The following is a 14,849-nucleotide window of genomic DNA, read 5'->3' on the forward strand; positions in this document are numbered from 1 at the left end:
AAATAAAATAAACTAACCAACACTTAAAATCAAAAATAACGATACAACATAAACTTAAACAAACTTAAAAAATATAATAAACAACAAATTATTAAAAATCACACCATAATACAACAAAATACATTGGATGACAAGCATTAATGAAACTTTAAAAAGGCGGTAAGCTGGATCCGGATCCTCCAATATTTCCAAAATATTTGCCATAGTTGAGACTATCATGTGCACGTTTCCTTTCTTCCCTCTCATTCAAAATTCTTGATTGTTCGGCCCGAAATTTTTCACGCAAAGATCGATCTTGAATAGAGTTGAGATCTATTACTAAAATTTTGTTTTCTTCTTGAAACCGGGTCAGATCCAACATTTGTCGATTTTGTTCTATTTTTGTTTCATTTTGTTCCAATTTTCGTTCAGTTTGTTGCATCCGTTTCAGTTGTAATTCATTGTTTTGTTTACTATAAGTGTAGTAACCCAGATACCATTTTAAGATAATAATATGTTAAACATGATTAAGGGTTGGTATTTAACCCATTTCGGAGTGTTATTGGACTTTAGAAGTAAAATTTGGGCTTTTTCATTTTGGTCCCGAAATCGGAAGTTCCGATCCTGGCCGAGAAATTTGGCTATAAATAGGGCCGTTCAGAGTTCATTTTCAATTACGAATTCCCGAGTTTCCTTCTTCAGTTATATAGTGTGAGTTATATACTTGAGGGCCCTATCGGTTATAATAGAGGTTATGGAATAACCAAGGTGTGGTTATAGTCATCCGGGACTAGCGACTTCAAAGGGCCATCGACGGACGAAGGTATGGTCCGGGAATCTATTTAATTTTTGGGAGTACTTATTAGCTTAGTTAAGGCTTATAGAATTTATGTAGTGATACGGTGAACTTTTGAATATAGGCTTGGAACCTAGGATCCTTTTATACTTGAACTAGCCTAGAGGTACGTACACATTGACTGAGATTGCCAGCGAGTATACATGTTTATATGTTGCATTTATTTGGCATTATTATATGGCATGATGTATGATTTACCGTTTTTTTTATACTCATATGTCATGTGCATATACACGTTGAGCCTATTCCTTGTTATACCTGATTATAGAGCCGCTCATCTCTATACTCGATAGTCTGTCACTGAGAGTACCGCGACGGCGGGGGCATTTATGTCTGTCTACTCTGGTGTACTAGACGAGTGTGGTTGCACCCAAAGGTTGATCCGTGCGGTGGCAGCACTCATATGGCGCCGGTACTGAGCATGACTTTTCAGATGACCCTGTACCAGTCATCATGTTGCATGCATTATATACATATGTTTACTCATGTCTATGTACTGGGCGTAGCGCTCACATCCTAGTTGTTATCTTGGACACCCTATTCCATGGGGCAGGTCGCAGGATGGACGGAGCTGGTAGTTCAAGGCAGGACTAGGGAGCAGGAGCTTTGAAAGTTTTTATACAGCACGATTTATTAGCTGTATAATGTTTACTTTTAAGAATTTCGATATGGTTGTATCACTACAGATTTAAGCCTGGATTATATTACTAAGCTGATATGTAAATTATGGATTATGTTTCCGCACGTTTTTACTCTGTTAAGTATTTTGTTGTATTAAGTTTAATGCATGCTATTAGTTGCCAGTTAGTAGGTGATTCCATGCAGGGTCACTACATTTTTGGTATCAGAGCATGCATAGATTTTGGGATTAGTACTTGTGATTTAGTTTAGTTTTGAGTAATTCTTGCGCATTTGGGATTTTAATGTGCAATTCTTTTCAGGATATGGCTGACGAGAGTCACGGTAGTGTTGACCAGGGAGGTGGTCATCATCATCGTCGCCATCATCATCAGGATGATCAACATCGTCATCATGAGGGTAGACGTCGCTACTATATCAATAAGTTTATGCAGGTAGGACCGAAACCCTTAGTGGGAGGCGAGAATCGTGAACAAGCTAGAAGCTGGATGTCTAAACTTGAGAGCACGTTCCGAGCTTTTGAGTGTACTGAGGAGCAGAAACTGGAAGTTCTAGAATTCGTTCTAGAGGATAGAGCACGTTTTTGGTGGGATGCCAAGGTTGCTCAGGCACGTACTGAGAGAGGACAGGTGACTTGGGGGGATTTCTATCGGGAGTTTCAGAAATTATATTTTCCTCCGGCTGTTCGCCAAGCACGATCTATGGAGTTGCTTACTTTGAGGCAAGGATCAATGACTATTGATCAGTATCAACAGCGATTTCTTGATCTGCTACCTTTCAGTCCTCATATCAATGAGAGTGATGCGTCGAAATATGATATCTTTCTGCAAGGCCTGAACCAAGATATCTACTCTCAGGTTGTCGTCTGTGATGACCCGGTATCTTATGAGACTTTGGTAAACCGTTGCCGTCTTGTGGAGACCAGCAACAGGCATGGACAGTTGATGATGCCAGCACAGCCTAGTGGATTTGTTGAGCCTCGAGCTCAATCTGTTGTGCAATCCGGACCTACGTCTTCTTCTACTCCTACTACTTCATCTGGATCTCGTGGTTCACGAGGTATGTTCCGTTTTGGGAAGAAGAAGAAGAAGGAGGAGTTTTGTAGCCATTGTGGTGGGAAGCATCCTGCAGCTTCATGTCGGAGAGCTACTGGTGCTTGTTATATTTGCGGTCAGCAGGGACATCTGCGGAGAGATTGTCCTCAGCGCATGGGTTCTGCTAGTGGATCGGGATCCCAGGTTGGATCTCAGGCTTCTACTTTTCCACGTCAGCAGCCAGCACCACAGAGTTCTTCTGGTTATCGTCCCCAGACTCAAGGGCAAGTGTTTGCTCTGTCTCAGGAGCAGGCTACTGAGGGAAGCGATCGCATGTTGGCAGGTAACTTCTTGTTATGTGGTATTCCTGCACTTATATTAATTGATACTGGAGCATCGCACTCCTTTATTTCTAGTCGCTTCGTTAAAAGACATAGATTACCTTACGTATCATTAGATATGGATTTAGTTGTATCTACTCCGTTGGAGCAGAAGGTAGTAACTAAGCGTCTAGTGATGGGTTGCCTTCTGGAGTTTGAGGGTAATGTGTTATCGGCTAATTTGATGATATTAGCGATGATGGATTTTGACTGTATCTTGGGAATAGATATGCTGACTTTGTATCACGCTACTGTGGATTGTTATCAGCGTCTGGTACAGTTTCATCCCGTTGAGAGTGATAGTTGGTACTTTTATGGTGAGGGTGCGCGACCTCCGATGCCACTTGTTTCGGCTCTGAAGGCATGTCATGTCTTGGAGTCAGGTGGGGAGGGCTACCTCATCTATGCAGTTGATATGTCCATGAGTAGTACGGGTATTGATCAGCTACCGGTTGTCAGCGAGTTTTCTGACGTATTCCCTGATGAGATTCCTGGTTTTCCTCCGGTTCGAGAGGTTGAATTTGGTATTGATCTAGTACCAGGAACTACGCCTATATCCCGAGCACCTTATCGTCTGGCACCGTCAGAGATGAGGGAATTGAAACAGCAGTTGCAAGATCTTCTTGATAAGGGATATATTCGTCCGAGTGTTTCTCCATGGGGAGCACCTGTTTTGTTTGTCAAGAAAAAAGATGGATCGATGCGATTATGTATTGATTACAGGCAGTTGAATCGTGTCACCATCAAGAATAAGTATTCTTTGCCGCGGATTGATGATCTGTTCGATCAACTACAGGGTACTTCTGTTTATTCGAAGATAGATCTGAGATCTGGATACCATCAGATGCGGGTACGAGACTCAGATATATCTACGACTGCTTTCAGGACCAGATACGGGCATTATGAGTTTCTGGTGATGCCATTCGGTTTGACGAATGCACCGGCAGTCTTTATGAATCTAATGAATCAGGTATTTCGAGATTATCTGGATAGATTTGTCATCGTTTTCATAGATGATATTTTTGTCTATTCTCATAATAAGGATGAGCATGCACAACATTTGAGAATTGTTCTACAGACGTTACGAGATAAGCAGCTATATGCGAAATTGAGCAAGTGTGAATTCTGGCTTGATCGGGTAGTATTTCTCGGTCATGTGATTTCTAATGAAGGGATATCTGTTGATCCTAGTAAGATAGAGGCAGTGCTGAACTGGTCTCGACCGACAACGGTTGCTGAGATTCGTAGTTTCTTGGGTCTAGCGGGATATTACCGTCGGTTCATCGAGAATTTTTCACAGTTGGCCAGGCCTTTGACTCAGCTTACACGGAAATATGTTGCCTTCATTTGGTCCTCGGATTGTGAGGAGTCATTTCACGAGCTGCGTAGACGTCTTACTACTGCACCTGTGCTAGCTCTACCTTCTGGATCAGGAGGTTATGTTGTTTATACTGATGCCTCTGGTCAGGGGTTGGGATGTGTGTTGACACAGCATGGACATGTTATTGCCTATGCTTCTCGACAGTTGAAGACGCATGAGAATAACTATCCAGTGCATGATCTCGAGTTAGCCGCCATTGTATTTGCGCTCAAGATTTGGAGACATTATCTTTATGACGAGAAATTTGAGATATTTACGGATCACAAGAGTTTGAAGTATTTATTCACTCAGGCAGAGTTGAATATGCGACAGAGACGCTGGATGGATCTCCTGAAGGATTATGATTGTGAAATCAAATATCATCCAGGTTCTGCTAATCTTACTGCTGATGCCTTGAGTCGGTAGGTGAGACTGTCTGCACTTCAGACTAATGAAATATCTCATATGATTCAAGAGTGTTGTTCATTGAGTTTTACGCTTAAGCACAAGAAAGGGAGGAATGAGATTCGTTTGTATACTATTCTATCTGAGCCAGCATTGTATTCTCGGATCAGAGATGCTCAGATATCTGATGTTAAGACTCAGCGATTGGCACGTCTAGCCAATGGAGTTAATACATCTGGATTCCATTTTCAGGCAGATGGTTTATTGTGCCTATCCAATAGAGTGGTTGTATCTAATGTTGCGGAGCTCAGGAATGATATTCTATCTCAAGCTCACAGGAATCGATTATCAGTTCATCCTGGAAGTATGAAAATGTATAAGGACTTGCGAACTAGATTCTGGTGGAAGGGGATGAAGCGAAGTGTGTATCAATTTATTTCGAGATGTTTGGTTTGTCAACAGGTCAAGACTGAACATCGACGACCAGGTGGATTACTGCAGAATCTTGAGATTCCCGAATGGAAGTGGGAGCACGTGACTATGGATTTTGTTACCCACTTGCCTATGACTTCACGTCAGTGTGATGCTATCTGGGTTGTCGTTGACCGTTTGACAAAATCAGCACATTTCATTCCTTATAACCGGGAGTATTCTTATGATCGCATGGCACGCTTATATATCCAGGAGATTGTGCGATTACATGGGATTCCAGTAAGTATCGTCAGTGATAGAGATCCGCGATTTACTTCATGTTTTTGGGGTAGTTTTCAGCAGGCGTTGGGTACCACTCTGAGTTTGAGCACTGCGTATCATCCGGAGACTGACGGGCAGTCAGAGCGCACTATTCGTACGCTGGAGGATATGCTACGTTCTTCTGTCATGGACTTTGATTTATCTTGGCAGGATCAGTTACCTTTGATTGAATTTGCCTACAATAACAGTTATCATCGTAGTATTGATATGGCACCTTTCGAGGCATTGTATGGTCGACGGTGTCGTACTCCGTTATTCTGGGATGAAGTCGGGGAACGGCAAGTCGAGGGTCCTGAATTGGTGCAGCAGATTGTAGACAAGGTAGATTTGATCAAGCATAGGATCAAAGTTGCTCAAGATAGACAAGCCAGTTATGCGAATATTCACCGCAGGCCACTTCAGTTTGAGCCTGGTGAATATGTTTTTCTGCGAGTATCACCTTTCAGGAAGGTGATGAGATTTGGTGTGAAAGGCAAGTTGTCTCCTCGTTACATTGGGCCTTTCCAGATAATGGAGAAGATCGGAGATGTTGCTTATCGTTTGGCTTTACCGCCATCTCTTTCCAGTATACACAATGTTTTTCATGTGTCGTTTCTTCGACAGTACATAGCTGATGAATCTCATGTGATTCAGTCTACTGATATTCAGCTAGAGCCAGATCTGTCTTTTGTTGAACGACCAATTCGTATCCTAGACAGGAAGGAGAAAGTTCTTCGGAACAAGACTATACCACTTGTGATGGTACAGTGGCAGCGCCGAGGTGTTGAAGAAGCAACTTGGGAAACTGAGAGTCGTATGCGAGCAGAATATCCTGAGTTGTTTGCTTTGTATTTTTGATTACCATATAAGATGTAATTACCGTTGTTGTAATAAGACATGATTTGATGTTTCATATTGTTATCTTGATTTATCTTTAGATGTTATTTCGCGGACGAAATATCTAAAGGTGGGGAGAATGTAGTAACCCAGATACCATTTTAAGATAATAATATGTTAAACATGATTAAGGGTTGGTATTTAACCATTTTCGGAGTGTTATTGGACTTCAGAAGTAAAATTTGGGCTTTTTCATTTTGGTCCCGAAATCGAAAGTTCCGATCCTGGCCGAGAAATTTGGCTATAAATAGGGCCGTTCAGAGTTCATTTTCAATTACGAATTCCCGAGTTTCCTTCTTCAGTTATATAGTGTGAGTTATACACTTGAGGGCCCTATCGGTTATAATAGAGGTTCTGGAATAACCAAGGTGTGGTTATAGTCATCCGGGACTAGCGACTTCAAAGGGCCATCGACGGACGAAGGTATGGTCCGGGAATCTATTTAATTTTTGGGAGTACTTATTAGCTTAGTTAAGGCTTATAGAATTTATGTAGTGATACGGTGAACTTTTGAATATAGGCTTGGAACCTAGGATCCTTTTATACTTGAACTAGCCTAGAGGTACGTACACATTGACTGAGATTGCCAGCGAGTATACATGTTTATATGTTGCATTTATTTGGCATTATTATATGGCATGATGTATGATTTACCGTTTTTTTATACTCATATGTCATGTGCATATACACGTTGAGCCTATTCCTTGTTATACCTGATTATAGAGCCGCTCATCTCTATACTCGATAGTCTGTCACTGAGAGTACCGCGACGGCGGGGGCATTTATGTCTGTCTACTCTGGTGTACTAGACGAGTGTGGTTGCACCCAAAGGTTGATCCGTGCGGTGGCAGCACTCATATGGCGCCGGTACTGAGCATGACTTTTCAGATGACCCTGTACCAGTCATCATGTTGCATGCATTATATACATATGTTTACTCATGTCTATGTACTGGGCATAGCGCTCACGTCCTAGTTGTTATCTTGGACACCCTATTCCATGGGGCAGGTCGCAGGATGGACGGAGCTGGTAGTTCAAGGCAGGACTAGGGAGCAGGAGCTTTGAAAATTTTTATACAGCACGATTTATTAGCTGTATAATGTTTACTTTTAAGAATTTCGATATGGTTGTATCACTACAGATTTAAGCCTGGATTATATTACTAAGCTGATATGTAAATTATGGATTATGTTTCCGCACGTTTTTACTCTGTTAAGTATTTTGCTGTATTAAGTTTAATGCATGCTATTAGTTGCCAGTTAGTAGGTGATTCCATGCAGAGTCACTACAATAAGCATTTCCATGTTGGATAATCTTAAGAATTTTTTCTTGTCCTAATTTCATTGATTCGATTTTTTGTGACATATATTCATTTTTTTTCTTTTTCAATTTGGATTTTTTCACTCCAAGTTGTCACTGTGATGAACTACCACCACTATTTTCATCACTTGAGTTAATCTCAAATGGTGATAATCCAGGGGACGCTGATTTGGGAGAATCTGTTGCTTGTGTGTCTGATTGTGGAGATTCGAAAAATTCAATACCTCTTTGAATTGGTGTTCGTGACGGGTTAGGTGAAGCTGTAAATTTCTCCATATCTTTTATAATAGTCCATACATGATCAAACTTAAAACCTTTCTTGAAATTAGCATCTTGTTTCATTAACTCTTTCGTGCGGATTATATGTACATAAAGTTAAAGTAAAGATAAATATAATAAATTAATTATAGTAATATATAAGTGTAGAAATGTCATGACACAAAACTCACAATATCCATTTCTGAAGCACCGCTTGGATGGAGTAGTTCAACTTGTTGGATGCAGACTCTTAATTTACTAATTGCCGACAATATTAACCCCATACGAGATTGCACAGATATTTTGTTACGAACTTTTGTAATGTCGGGTGCTCTGGAATTGTTGTAGCTTTGCTCGACACGATCCCATAATTGATTTCGCGATTGGTTTATGTCTATGATAGGATCTTGAAAAATGTCAAGATAAACATGACAAAGGTGTATATCTTCTTGAAATTAATAAGAAGCAGATCGTGCATTCGTAGCCATTAAAAGTAAAATATGTTGGGAGATAAGAAATGGAAATGGTGAATCAAAAATAAATTAGGTCGTATCAATTTATTGAAGCTAGATGATATGAAGTTGATGGTTGTGATTGAATGTAATATACTCAGACGGTGTATAAATCAGATCAGATTTCCGAAATATAAGATAAAGATCCTATGGTTTCTATCTTTATGAAATCTAATCCGACAGTTAATATATATGATTAGATTATTTGGATATACGATAAAGATATATAAATAAATAAATGCTTATGAAATAATTTTAATTTATATATAATTATATTATAAATTTATTATTACACGTGTTGTTGTGTACATTATTATATAATATTAAATAATTATATTATAAATTTTTAATAATATTTTAATATAAAGCATATATTAAAAAAATTTATATACATAAAAAAGAGAAAGACTTAATTGGAGTGACATTCATACCCATGCAACAGCAATTCCAATGTGCTCTGACAATGTAAAAGATTTATTGGATATAAGATAAAGATCACACGGTTCCGATTAAATGATATCTAATATGATGGTGTATAAATCAGATTGGATTATTGATGAAGATAATGTTAATAGCTTTAGTTTTGCTATATATGTAAATCATACAGAGAGTTAGATTTCATACTTACCAATTTCGAACTATCAATATACAACATGAACCATGAATTTTCAAAATTTCCATTTTTTTCATTTAGCATCATCCAGCTCATCTGATGAATTTGAATCCATTAATGAAACAAAAATTTGTTAGGGAGCCTAACCACCAATAACACAAATTTAGCAGCTTCATATGATGAGCAATATGAATCTGAAGTCAAACATGGAGGATCGATTCCCGGGCATATTGTAATTCGACGTGATAGAGAAATGACTGATCGTAATCTATTCAACGATTATTTCGCTGAGAATCCAAGATACAATGAAGTAATGTTTCAAAGACGTTTTCGAATGTCACGGGGCCTTTTTTTCTCGTATTGCTGATGCTGTGAAGAATCAGGATCGCTATTTCACACAACGGGTAGATGGTCTTGGTCGAATTGGAATCTCTACTAATAAAAAAATTACAGCTTCAATGCGGATGTTGGCATACGGTACATAGTGATGACAACGGGGTAGAGCTGTCAGACAGGCCAACCCATGGCGGGGCGGGCCGGCCTACCAAAAACCCACCTTTTGGCGGGTTGAGGGCAGGCCGACCCACCATCCCAGCGGGCTGAAAATCCTCAGCCCAACCCAACCCAAGGTGGGTTGCGGGTCAGGCGGGCCGGCCCAAGGATTGGATCATTACAAATAAAAATAAATAAAAATTATTATAATTAATTATAAATATAATTTCATAAATAAATATTAATATAAACATATTAATAAAAATTTTAAATATTGATTTCATATGTGTAAATTTTATATAAAGTAATTAATACAAAAAAAATTCACAACTTTTATTATAAAATACATATTTCACAATATAAATAAAAATAAAATATTAATTTTTCAGGCCCGCGGGCCAACCCAGGCCCGTGGCAGGCCACCGCGCGGGTCGCGGGCCTAGGCGGGTTGGCCCATTTAGGCCCACCTTTTGTTGGGATGAAAAAATTTTAACCCAACCCACTTAAATTGTGTGCCGGGCCGGGCCGACCCGGCTGGCCTAACCCAAATTGACGGCTCTACAACGGGGCGGGTTCGGGCGGGTTTGGCCGAACCCGAGACCCTCCTCGCCAAGAAAAACCCGGACCCGAACCGCCTCAATTTTAGACCCGCCCCGCCCCGCTTCAAAACCCGGGTTGGACCCGTGAACCCGCTTTATATTTAATTAAACACTTTAATATATTATTAATAATTATAATTATTTATAAATATGCATGTATATTATATGAAATATATATATATATATATACATAATATATTGTGTGTGTATATAAACCATATATATTTAATAATATATCATATATGTACGTTTACATATATCATATTAATAAGCACGTACTAATATATAATACGTACAGTACATATATAGCATATATTTATCATATATTTATATATCATATATAATATATATATATATATATATATATATATATATGTATATAATGCATATATATGGGGCGGGTCAGGCCAAACCCGAGACCCGCCCCGGACCCCCTATAGGACCCGCTGACTCGGACCCGCCCCCCCGAAACCCGTTTGACCGGGTTTGAAAACCCGGCCCATTGCCATCCCTAACGATACACCTGCGGATGCTGCTGATGAATATATTAAGATAGGAGAATCAACTACAATTCAATGTCTTCAACGTTTTTCTCGAGATATTGTAGAGGTGTTTGCAGAGCGATACCTAAGGTCACCTACCCGGCTACCCCCACTGATATTGATAGACTACTGCGTATTGGTGAAAAACGTGGATTTTCTGGAATGTTGGGAAGCTTGGATTGTATGCATTGGAGATGGAAAAATTGTCCAACAGCATGGGCAGGACAATATGCGGGCCGTAGTGGTTCTCCGGCCATTATTTTAGAAGCAGTTGCTGATTATGATCTATGGATATGACATGCATTTTTTGGTATGCCGGGGGTCTAACAATGACATTAATGTTCTCGAGGCATCCAATCTATTTTCAAATCTTGCACAAGGCATCGCTCCTACGGCAAACTACTTTATTGGGGGAAAAGAGTACCATCAAGGATATTACTTAGCTGATAGTATATATATCCTAAATGGTCAACTCTTGTGCAAACTATTCATGATCTACATGGTCCCAAATTTTTTTTTTTGCAATGAAACAAGAATCGTGTAGAAAAGACGTTGAACGCGCATTTGGAGTACTTCAATCACGATTTGCAATTGTAGCATCTCCGACACGTGCTTGCCAGAAGCAACAGTTGCATGATATAATGACTGCATGTATTATAATGCACAACATGATCATCGAGGATGAGCGTGACTTGGATACACCAATACAAGGTGCGATGGAAGCACCGACTCCGAATGTGAAAGTGGTTACATATCAAAATATAAGATTTCAAGAATTTCTTGCTCGATATAAAAAAGTAAGGGATAGAGAGGCTCACTTCACACTACAAGATGCACTAATCGACCATTTATGGGATTTATATAGTAATTCGGTTAATTAAAACTTACTTATTTGTGTTTACTTTATATTTTGTGAGCATCATTTTAATATTTTTTGTATTCTAGTATTTTATCTTCAGATTATTTTTATGTGTGATTGTAATTATTAATAAAGTTTAATGATTTAAAATAAAATTAAAAATCATAAAATAAATAATAAGTTTAAATATTAAAATAAATAAAATTAAATGTTTTAATAATTCTTAAAATATATTTAGTTAATTTTTTAATTCGTTAATATTTCTAATGAGTATTTATATAGAAATTATTATTTAGATATTAATGATATTTAATTATTATGTTAAAAATATTTGATGGAATAAATTAGTTGTTGTAAATAAAATAATAAAGAATATTCCGATAATATTCTTTTTAGCGTAGAGTTTAGAGTGAATGAGTTGGAGATGGTTTTTGTATTTGGTGTAAGAATTACTCTATCTTAAAGTTAGTATTACACCAAGATAGCGTAATAGGTTCGAGATGGAAAAATTTCAACCTACCCCATGGGTATTATCCCATGGGACATGTGTATGTATTTTATTTGTTCAAATCATGTAGGCCCCATATAATTCAGCGGGACCCACATGATTTGAATCAACCATTGATTGTCATCTACCCCATGGGGTAGGATCTAACCTACCGTTGGAGATGACCTAAGCATTAAAATTATATCAAGTTCATTGAGATTTGAGCCCACAAGTGAACCAGTGATTGAGGGCACTTAGCCCAAACCCATAGATTTTCGACCCCATGACCATCTTGAAAAAATCTATAAATAGAAGACCCACCTTCAAATCAAACTTACACTCTCGTTCTCTCAATTTATGCTCTATTTTTTAAATTTTTATGAGTACATATTTTGCTGTGATACTTGAGTAGGGATGACAACAAGACGGGTTCGGGCGGGTTCGGGCAAACCTGGGACCCGTCCCGCCCCGTGGACCCGACGAATCCAATCTGAGTTCGACTCGTTGGATCCGCCAAATTAAATATAATTTAAATTTTATTAAATAAAAAAACTGAAATAAGTTAAAAAATTAACAAATCATCATTAAATTTATTTATCAAATTTATATTAATAATATTTAGGACAAAAAATATTCTAACAAGTTAAAATATATCATTTTTATTTAATTAAAAAATAATAACAAAAAAATCATAATAATATATTTTCATATTAAATATATCATAATAAATTTTAATTATTTAAATCCAAAAATATTATAAACTCAAATTAAGGATAATGTATTGATTATGTAATATAAATAATATAAATATATTATTAATATATATACATATATATTTTATATTTATATTTATATTCTTTTTATCGTAGAGTTTAGAGTGAATGAGTTGGAGATGATTTTTGTATTTGGTGTAGGAATTACTCTATCTTAAAGTTAGTATTACACCAAAATAGTGTAATGAGTTGGAGATGACCTAAGCATTAAAATTAAATCAAGTTCATTGAGATTTGAGCCCACAAGTGGACCCGTGATTGAGGGCATTTAGCCCAAACCCATAGATTTTCGACCCCATGGCCATCTTGGAAAAATCTATAAATAGAAGACCCACCTTCAAATCAAACTTACACTCTCATTCTCTCTCAATTTATGCTCTATTTTTTTTTAATTTTTATGAGTACATATTTTGCGGTGATACTTGAGTAGGGATGACAACAAGACGGGTTCGGGCGGGTTCGGGCAAACCTGGGACCCGTTTCGCCCCGCCCCATGGACCCGACGGATCCAATCCGAGTTAGACTCGTTGGATCCGCCAAATTAAATATAATTTAAATTTATTAAATAAAAAAACTTAAATAAGTTAAAAAAATAACAAATCATCATTAAATTTATTTCTTAAATTTATATTAATAATATTTAGGAGAAAAAAATATTCTTACAAGTTAAAATATATCATTTTTATTTAATTAAAAAATAATAACAAAAAAATCATAATAATATATTTTCATATTAAAAATATCATAATAAATTTAAATTATTTAAATCCAAAAATATTATAAACTCAAATTAAAGATAAAGTATTGATTATGTAATATAAATAATATAAATATATTATTAATATATATACATATATATTTTATATTTATATTTAATATATATATTTTTGGCGGGGCGGGTCCGATCAAACCCGAGACCCGCCCCGGACTCGCATGTGGACCCGCTTGGCCGGGTCTAAACCGGCTTCGCGGGGGCGGGTTCAATGCGGGGCCGGGTTTAGACCCGACTCATTATCATCCCTATAATTGAGCGTCGGAAGTTTTCGCGACATCTAGGGGTGATCATTATTTCGGTTAAACCAAATTAACCGATCGAACTGATTGAATTCGAAAATTCGGTTCGGTTAATTCGAAAATTCGATTTTAGTGTTAAGAAATTTCGGTTAAATCGGTTAATTCGGTTCGATTTTTGATTTTCATAAAAAAATCGGTTAATTGGTTAACCGAATTATAAATACTTAAATTTTGAATTTTTTTTTTAGGATTATATAATTTTTATATTTTTTAATGTGTTTATATTTAATATTGTACTTAATTTTTGTTATTTTAATTTTTTTAAAAGCTTAATGTGTTTTATTATGATAAAAATATCATATTTCAATCATTAATTTTATAAAATTTTGTATTTTTTAATTTACTTTGTAAAAAAAATCGGTTAATTCGGTGACCGACGGAATTAACCGATTTTAATTTGATTCGGTTAACTCGATTTTAGCATAAATTCGGTTCGGTTCGGTTAGCTTAAAAATAATTCTGTTAATTTGATTCGATTTTTGACCGAATTAACCGAATGCTCACTCATAGCTGCATCCCGTTCCCGGCACCTTTAACCTCATTTCGTGACGCAAATAACAACCCAAATTTTACTGAATTAGATACATAAGGAGCAGTTGATCTACTGAAGCTACTCTTCGTCCTGATTGACTGGTTATACAAAACCCCTGCGTAGGGTATCACAATTCCGCATAAAATCATAAATATTATAATCGTCAAAGTTGTGATACAAAGCATTGGAATCAGTACCCTCTATGTAAGCCAAAAAAAAAAAGAGAGTATTTTTAAATAAAATTCTATATTAACTTTTAATGTTTATGATAAAATTAACTTTTGGATTTTAAACAATGAATATTTGATATTAATTTTTTTAAAATCCTAAAGATATCGAAATAAATCCAAAACTCTTTCTTTTACCTCCATATAATTTGCGATTTCGAAACTTGAAAAATTATATTATATATTCTAAAGTTTTGTATTTATGTTTTATTTAATATAAATATCAATTTAATTAAAATTTAAATTACAATAAAAACGATCGAGCTATAAAACCTAGCT

Source organism: Henckelia pumila, chromosome 3 (assembly GCF_033568475.1).
Source record: "Henckelia pumila isolate YLH828 chromosome 3, ASM3356847v2, whole genome shotgun sequence".
NCBI classification, from domain to species: Eukaryota; Viridiplantae; Streptophyta; class Magnoliopsida; order Lamiales; family Gesneriaceae; genus Henckelia; species Henckelia pumila.